The sequence below is a fragment of the Cupressus sempervirens genome, chromosome 4, assembly GCF_028749045.1.
Source record: "Cupressus sempervirens isolate cs-2001-9-10 chromosome 4, ASM2874904v1, whole genome shotgun sequence".
In the NCBI taxonomy this organism is placed as follows: Eukaryota; Viridiplantae; Streptophyta; class Pinopsida; order Cupressales; family Cupressaceae; genus Cupressus; species Cupressus sempervirens.
This window is the reverse complement of record NC_143121.1, coordinates 23910142-23919918: the sequence shown is the minus strand read 5'-3', so window position 1 is coordinate 23919918 and position 9777 is coordinate 23910142.

Genomic DNA, 9777 nt, shown 5'->3' with positions numbered 1-9777 from the left:
CAACTTTGAGATTCTTAAAAAATAAGATGGAATTGATTCTCCATTGTTCATTTTGATGTATAGATCATGCTTCAACATTCACAATCTATTGATGTTATTAATTTTGAAGATATTATTAATTGTGGAAAACATCTCAAAAGTTGTCTTAAGAGTTGATATAGAGGGGCGAATGTGATCCTTCATAGAATCTATAATAATCTTCATTACTTTACTATTGTGTCTTTTCACTTGGTTATTTTATCTAGATCATTATCTGGTATAGGTTTATTATTTTCTATGTGTTCTTCTAATTCCATCTCTCATAGAATAATAATTACTCAAATTTTCCATGATACAAAGTTTGAGACTCCTTCAATTCCATCCTCTAACCTTACATGATTCACCATTTTGAATTTGAGATATTAAAATCTCAATAAATATTATAAGGATGAATTTCTCTATCAAGATGACTCTAATACCATGTAAATGTATAGGATCTCTGATAGAGATCAATTGTGATATATCTTAATAATATAATTTTTTTGCTTCAAACTAATTTAGTGAGTCTGGATATATTTTAGATGAAGTTTCAAATATAACTAATGACATAAGAAATTGCTAGTAGTCTGATATTGTTAATTATCTTTAACTTGTATGATCTCTAACCGATGAGAAAATAAAACATTTTCATTTTGATTGATGTCTACAAATCACAATAGCATCATTATAAATATAAAGTGAAGAGTACATACCCCCATAGGGGTGTAACTTTAAGTGGCTAATGGCCATGTAGGGTCATGTCCCTATGTGGATATGTACTCAACATCAGCCATATAATAGAAGGCCTAAATAACTCTAAATGCAACCCAGTACAAAGAACTAATACAAACTATGATATGCCCAAACATATATTAATGTGAATATGGAGTAAAATGTGAATATGGAGTAATAAGGGTTTTTGATTATATATGTGTATGTGTGTGTTTCTATGTATGTATATGTATATGTATGTATATATGTATGTATGTATGTATGTATATAGAAACATAGAATACTTTAACATATATACAAAGGGAAGCTATACTTTAATATCTTGTTCAACCTAAAAGATTTGTAAAAAAATGAAAAAGAACATTTGGCAGGATAGTTTAAAAAGGAAGTATATGGTCTTAAGCAAGCACCAAGATCATGGCATGATAAAATTGATAAATTTCTTTTTTTGAAAAGGGTGTATCAAGAGTAAAAGTGATACAAATATGTAGATAAATAATGGTGAACATGGACAAATCATAATAAGAAGTTTAATACATTTGATTCATGAAATCAAATAATATTTATCTCAAGAATTTGAAATGAAAGATGTTGGAAAAATGCATTATTTTTTAGGAATTAAAATATGGAGAGAAAATGGTAAGACTTTGATCATTCAAACTAATTATAGAAATATTATGATTAAAATATTTAGTGAGACTCTTAAAATCCATGTACTCCATTAAAGAAAAAATTAATGTTCTCATGTGATAGTGTGATACTTCAGAAGAGAATGACAATTTCTATAAGTAGATGGGTTGGGGGTAGTCTAAATTACTTGACACCTAAAAGACCTAGTGCTTCACATTCTATCAATATACTTAGCTAGTTCATGGATAATTATCTTGAGGCTCATTGAAAATTAGAAAAGATAGTCATTCAATATCTAAAGTGTACCATTAAGTTTTGCATTGAATATACTAGCTATTTAATCGTTGAGTTTTTGAATTAAAATTCAACATGTGAAGTAAAAATTTAGTGTAAACACATCCCAGTGCACACTCAAAATCTCCACATCCTACCACTTGTAGACTTAACATGCTTTTAGGCCACCTCCTTCACTTTAATATGTCATCTTCTTTGTTTGTATCCCATACACTAGGTACTACAATAGTAGGCCCTTTTTTTTGTAACAAATATTGTGATGTTGATCCTAATTCGACTTAGAGGTTTATTCGAGACAGTTTCCCCCCAGATTATTTCTATAGAGCTTTGTAGGTAACACCCCCAAGATGGGGTCAAGGGGCAACACCCCTATAATATCCTAGGGAAGCACCCCAGGTGTACTCATTGTTGCAGTATAGGGTATGATCAAGGGGCAATGCCCCCACATGAGTTTTTCGTGGCGGTTCCCTTGAAACCAAAACTGACCTTATATTGTAAAGGCATCAACTAAAAAATTTTCTATTGGAAAACTTATTCTAGCCCTAATTTTTTAATTAATAAAATCTTGTATAAAATGGCTTATGTTTAGGGATTTCATAATGTATGATGATATTGTAGCTTCTTGCGGTGGTATTGAGTTGTAAGGGATTGCAAATTGTAGTCATTGGATAATAATAATATTGAACTTGATGTTGGTGGGTGTGGCCCATGGATTGGGTGAACCATGTTAAATCCTTGTGTCTTGTGTTCTCATTTGTGCACTTTATTATGTTCTTGTATTGGCTATATTTGCATGTAATTGTTATTTCTGTCTATAATGGTTAATCATAAAAAAAAGTTATCATTTAATGACTAATTGATGCTAGTTAAATTTTCATTGGGAAATAACTCCCCACTTGGGAACCTCGTGTATATCTTCTCACTAAGTCTCTCCTCTTCTAATTGACCTATATGTTTACAAAGGATGACACATGGATGTACTGTAGTAATTTGTTATTGAAAAGATCATTCTAGGGTGAAGCTAGCACCTAGGTGTACTACATATCTTTTCTCTATGATTACCTTTGTGCTTTCTTCTATAGCTAAGGATATTTCAATAGGGATGGATGAAGTCTTCTACTTGACATACTCCTAGAGTAACCTCCTCTAGCTTCAAAAAAACTATTGTAGCTAGACTTAATGAAACAAAACTATAATTTATCTCAGACCCTCAAAATTTTATATTGAAGATTTTGAACCTAATTTGACATGTAAAAGTATATTTATACAACTTAGAACTAATATATTGAATAATATGGTGTAGAGATATATGTTTTAAGAGCTTGGTAAGTCAATTAGTGAATAGATTATCCTGTACCAAAACTGTTGTTTGAAAATTTAATGAAGGGGCATATATTCAATATAACATTTGGAAATGTATGTAAATTCTCTATATCATGGCACATCTTTGAATCATTTATTTTCTTTTAAAATTGATATGTTGTATAATTATTCTTTTATATGATCCTTGCATTCATTTTTGGATTGCATTTAAAAGCATAATGGGTTTCTTTAAATTATATAGTTTGGCATAGGACATGTCACATGATACGTGTGTGTTAGGATGACTTGTAATAACTAGTTAGTGGTGATATATTTTTAAAATTTCAGTTAGTCCTAAACTAGCTCTCAAATTTATATTTGACATCTCCTCTAGAACCATTACTCAAACTAAGACAAGTGGTACAAGATAGCTCATGAATAGACATGGGTAGACCAACAAGGATAGAATAATTTTTATCCCATACATAAGATAAGGGCATAAACACTTTTTATTCAATTTCTATAAGACCTATAAATGTGATCCTTAAAACTATAACAAAAATTTATATAATAATATTACTCATAAATTTATTAACTACAAATTATAGAAGTTGTAAAAGAATCCAAAGTACATCATATAAGGTAAACTGTAAACTAAACTTTATATTTATCTTTTATATCACATAATATATATGCATACTTTAAATATTTTATATTAAGTAGAAAGTCAAAAATAGTCTTTCTAGGCCTTCAAAGAGAAGGTTTCTTCAAGAGAGTGAAATAATTATCCATGACATAACTTAGTTGATCAAGGGCTACCATAAGAGTGGGTAAACTATACTAATCTCTAGGCTCAACTTAAATATCATAGAGATCTCCTTAACTCTTCATGTTAACATTGAAAAATTATCAAAATTATCACTTAGTGGCATTGCAATTTTCTATTTAACTAGAAAGCATACTTCAGTATGCAATGGGTACACCTTAGATTTATGGAAGGTTAGCTAAGTATTTGTTTGTTGGTTGGTCTTTCTCTCTCATCCTCCCTAGATCTCCTTATCTCTTTATTAATCTATCTCACCATATATATTTCATTTATATCATATCATCTCTATGTCTTCATCTTTATATCTCCCTAGATGTATTTCTATCTTTCTATCTTAGATGTATTTCCTATTTTTCTATCTATCTACTATTTTTTATCCCATCTTCTCTCTCTCTCTCTCTCTCTCTCTCTCTCTCTCTCTCTCTCTCTCTCTCTCTCTCTCTCTCTCTCTCTCTCTCCCCCCTCCATATCTGGACTAATATTCATCTTTATCTATCCATTTTTCTTCACCCACTTTTATATACCTTTAAATCTCTACACATCCATTTTCCTCCCAATATATCTTCCTATATATGTATCTCTATGTTTTAATCTCTCCATCAGTTTCTATCCTTGGTATATCTCCCCCATTTATATGGTCATCTCTCTCTCTCTCTCTCTCTCTCTCTCTCTCTCTCTCTCTCTCTCTCTCTCTCTCTCTCTCTCTCTCTCTCTCCATTTTTATCTAGAGTAATATTCATTTTTATCTAGCCATTTTTTCCTTCACCCCTTTTCATATACCTTTAAATCTGTACACATCCATTTTCCTCCCAATATAACTTCCTATATATGTATCTCTATTTTTTAATCTCTTCTATCCTTGATATATCTCCCCCAATTAGATGGTCATCTCTCTCTCTCTCTCTCTCTCTCTCTCTCTCTCTCTCTCTCTCTCTCTCTCTCTCTCTCTCACACACACACACACACACACACACACACACACACACACAAAGTTTCCCCATCTCTAGATATACTCACTTTTTATATATACCTTCATGTTCTATCCCTTTATCGACAAAATGTAATTGAAGAAAAATTGATTGAGAATTATGACTTATTTTTGTAAATTATGGCATATGTTTATTATAAAAATTATTTTTAAAATTTGAAAGGATAAATGATATCTTCTTAAATTATAACAAATCCAAATTGATTAGCTTATTAAACAAGAAATCCCAACATAAATGTAGCAAGAGTCAAAATATTTATTTATCAAAATTTAATCATCATTGGTTATTCCCATATTGAAATAATTTTATTACTTTATATAACAATAATAACTAATCACCAAGTTCAAGAATAAAAGTCAACAGTGAGATCAGTTATTTTTTAACAATAGATTTTCATAGAAAATTGGTCTCTAAATAACCTAAATGTAATATATTTTGATAAGGGTGTAATTATACCATTTGATTTACACACATGGGATACCTCATCAAATCACTAGTGGAAGAATAGGGAAAACAAGAATGTGGATGATACTTTTTCTAATTGCATATATTGAAAATTTAAAAAAAAATTCTACTCCCCACTTTGCATCTTTTGGCTATATAGAAATAAATTAACCCTTGTGTTTTCTAGTGAAGCATTGAGGTGATATACAAATATTCTTCTGAGGGGATTGTTAAAAAAGCATTGGGCAATATCATGGTTCATGAATGCATAGGAAAAAAAATTGTGTGAAGTATTATATATTTTTATTGACACTTGAAACTCACTATGGAGCCTCATGTCATAGGCACACCAAAGAACTTTGCAACTACATATTACATTTTGTTTAGTTTAAGTAAGTATATTTTGGCTTCCTAGTATAAGATTACAATATACTTCTTTGTTATCTTCTAAGTAGTTCTTTGGTTCTAAGCCTAGTAAATGTACATAGCAGGATTTTGGGCCTCAAAAAAAGAGAATGGAATGGTGTTCCTTTAAGTAGAAGTTCAAGGAGAATATCAAGATTACATGCCTATTCTCAGTGAACATGCTACTATACTATAAATTTTTGTTCTCTATTAACTATGTCTACATGGAGGATTTTGCAAAGATGAAAGATGTGGGTGTGAATGTTATTGGTCACATCGTAAATTACAATTGATCAATGAGGAAATATTTTTCAGATCTATGTGAGTAATAGGAAAGAGAGTTTAGAATACAAGTGAGTTATCCCAACTCCAAATGGTTTCTAAGTAGCAGAATCCAAATAAGTATTATCCAACTAATCTCAAGAAAACCACTATATCCCTAATGACCAAACACCATCAATTCAAAGAGGCTTTTACTATTAGTTAAATATTTTTGTAAGATGCCACAGTGAATGAGGATTTGTTACATTTTTCTTAACAATACAAGCCATCAATTCATGCTTACTCATAATTTCTCCTTGATGTTACTTGAGTAAAATGTGGACCAAGTGCTTTCTATCAAATTTGTGAATGAGAGAGAATACATGAACTCCAAGCTCCCTGGAACTTTTCAAGACCTTACTTTCCAATTAAATAGGGCAATGTTCTATTATCCACTCTGTTGTCACCCTCTAAGAACAAAAGTGAAGTTGATGGGAGAAATCATAACATCTTCTTAACTATAATGGCTAATTCATTTGAAGAATAATGAATCCATACTACCACCAACTTCATCATTTTTTATCTCTAAAAGGGGGTTTCAGACATAATGATTTTTTTTTGAAGCTCTACCAACTTTTCTTAAGGAGACCTCAATGCTTTAGGTAAAAATATTAACATTTATGAGAGGCATGTTGGTAGTGAAAATCATAACTATAGGGATAGAAGAGGGGCATATTGGGAGTTATAAAGAACCAAGTTCTCTTGTGAGAGTTATAGACCTTAAGGACTATAATGAGGTGGGATATGTTACTCATATAAAAATATATTTTTTATATGTAAATTGATTTTGATACAAACTTTGGTTAAGAGTTTAATGTTTTTTTATTCAATGATAAATAAAGTATTTTATATTTAATAAACTCTAGAGGCAAGGAGGTTTACCCCTACACAACTATAGCCCAAGCATTATTGAGAGAAACAAAATGTTATTTCACTATTTAATTTAAATTTATAATGTTGTTTTCCTAACAATACACCCCTTTGGTTTTTCATATGAATATATATCAATAATATTTTACTCTAATCTAAATTATATATATATATATATATAACAATAAGAACATTAAATAAATTTGTAAAGAAATTGAATATCTCATAAAATTATCTTAAATCAATATCAAAGCTACCTTAAGCAACTAACACTTACCTAACTTTTGAATTCTATGTTAATAATCTGATCCTCCCTTAATTATTATAAAAAAGAGATTTCTGAAATAAAAATTGACTACAAAATCTATAAATATTTGTGTAAATCAATAAATAAAAACATATAAATATTGAATTGGCTAAACATGGCATGACATCACACCAAACCAATTTTAAATTAGCAATATAACATCTTTATGAAGATGCTACATTAGTAAAGGACTATCTCAAACATCTGAAGGTGCCAAAATTAAAGCTAAAAATGGCCAAGAGTAGGAGGGCTAGCCTTAAACATAACACACTAAGCTTTGACCACTTAGGTGGATGGGGGCCCGGTCCTCTCACTTATTGTTCACTTTTATTTATTTTATGTACTTTCCTATTGCCATTAGTTTCTCCATTCCTTGCTTTGTTGCCATTTCTAAATGTTTGTAACCATTTCCAAGTAGCTTCTTTAACATAGATGGCTTACATGAAATACCTTTACTACTTGTATGAAATCAACCATAAAAAATTATCTGCATACTTCTGTAACCATTGCAAATGTTCCAAAATATATTTTGTGACTATTGTTGACTATATCAGAACGCCCCTGGTTTCTTCATAGATGAGACCATTGGTGTGCATACGTGGGCCTCTTCTCATGATATGTCTAATTGTAGGCTTGATTTTTCTTCAATTGAACGCTTTCATTTAAAACCCTCAAACAAAAATGCTCTCAAATGCCCTACTTTAATTTCTCTTCTAATAGTGTTGGAAACCACAATTCAACATATTAAAAAATTTGTTAAATGATTTCCATCACAAACATGGAATGGTCTAACATATATGACTCCAAATCAAATTATCTTTTAGAAATATTAATCAAAAATTAATCGTAAAATAAGATGATAATAGAGGGAAAAAATGAATAACAAATAAACACAACACTCAATCTAGTTTGGTAACCTAGAAGGGTTTATATTTTGGGTCCTCCTAGAAAGATATTCTTCCATTAAACAAAAATGAAGTGTTCAGTAACTATAAGTTGATCTTCCCTTGTTGGGGTTTTATTAAGGCTCATTTTAACTAGTTTCCAAATAAAAAAAAGTTTAGTATATTTAGTTGTATGCTTGAATTATCTAGTTTAAATAGCTTTAAACTTGGTAAATTATTTTTTTAGAATTTTTTCTTGGTAAATGAAATGTAATATTGGAAGATTTCATATAAACTTCTATATATTTCCAATTTATCTAAGTGGAAAACTTGGGCTATTCATCTGCCTTTAGCACTGATTACTGCTCTAAAAAAGTTGTAAAATAAACCAGAGCCAAGTGGGTAGGAAACACAATATAGTGGTGTAACTACCAATGTCAGCTTCATGAAAACATTTTAGAAAAACAAAAATTAGATATGAATATTGATGTTTCATGAGATAGAATCCATGTGGTCCTCTATAGTCACCTAATGATGTCCTTGGTCCAAGAGAATGTCTCACAAGCTGCCCTCATAGTTATGTGATATCTAAGTGCCTTGTATCAATAAATATGTTGATCCACACCTTCATGTTTTGAGTAGTAGAGAAGGAGCATTTGAATGATTGATATAGTAGCTAGATTTTACAGCAATAGTCAATGGACAAATCATGTTTTGGGTTTCTTCAAGACACTATGAGTACAAAAGAGGATCCAAAATAGTGAAAGATTTAGGTGGAAAGATAATCTCAATGTTATAATAAATACAGTATAGTTGTGGTGTCCACAAATTGTAGAGATAATGCCACAGTGTGATGAGAAAAAAACATTTGATTAACAATCATATATAGTAGTAATCTTAGGGTGTGCTAAAAGTGATCTACAATGACCAATTAGGAGTACTATCATGAGGATGTGTAATTTTTTTTGAAAGTCATGTTAAGGGATTGTGGAAATGTTGTGGAAAGTCAATATAAAAGGGACAAGCATAACTTGGATAGAGACATCTATGTTGTGAGAAGCCCGCATGTGATGAAAAATTGAAGTCAAAGGTTCTAAAGATTTTTTTGAGACAATGATCCAATGTGTTGTCATAGTTAAAGGATAATTGTAGTAGTTCTCAGAATGGTGCAATCAAGCTAAAGTAATAAGGCCACTGCTAGAAGGAAGTTGGACAACAATGCAAAATCAATTGTTTGAAAATGGCCTTGAATGCTGTCAAGGTTGGGTGTGTTTATAGATAAGGTTGAGGATAAAATAATACTCTGAGAAGAAGATAGTGATGCACTGATAGTGAATTAAGAAGATCTTTGCAAGATCAATAGTCATCCATAGATTGGTATGATTCAAAGACAATCCCCTAGACTCATCTTAAATAATGACAATGATTTCAAAACAACAACATGAAGGAAAGTGTTACTTAATAACTAAAGAGTAGTTGTATTGCATTCATATATACAATGTGAATGATAAGTTGCATTGCATTCACTCTATTCTAATAAGGCAATGACAATCTATCACAGCAGAATAGAATAATCAAAGGAAAAAGAATAGATGTAAAAATAACTAAATCATAGAGTGATAGGAAAGTAAAGTAACAATAGGTAGTTGGACATCTTGTCCTAGCATCATTCAGATCTGATCAAAATATGTAGTTGAACATTTGTAATATGGATCTATATTATTGTAAATACAAACCCCAAAATTACCACACAAT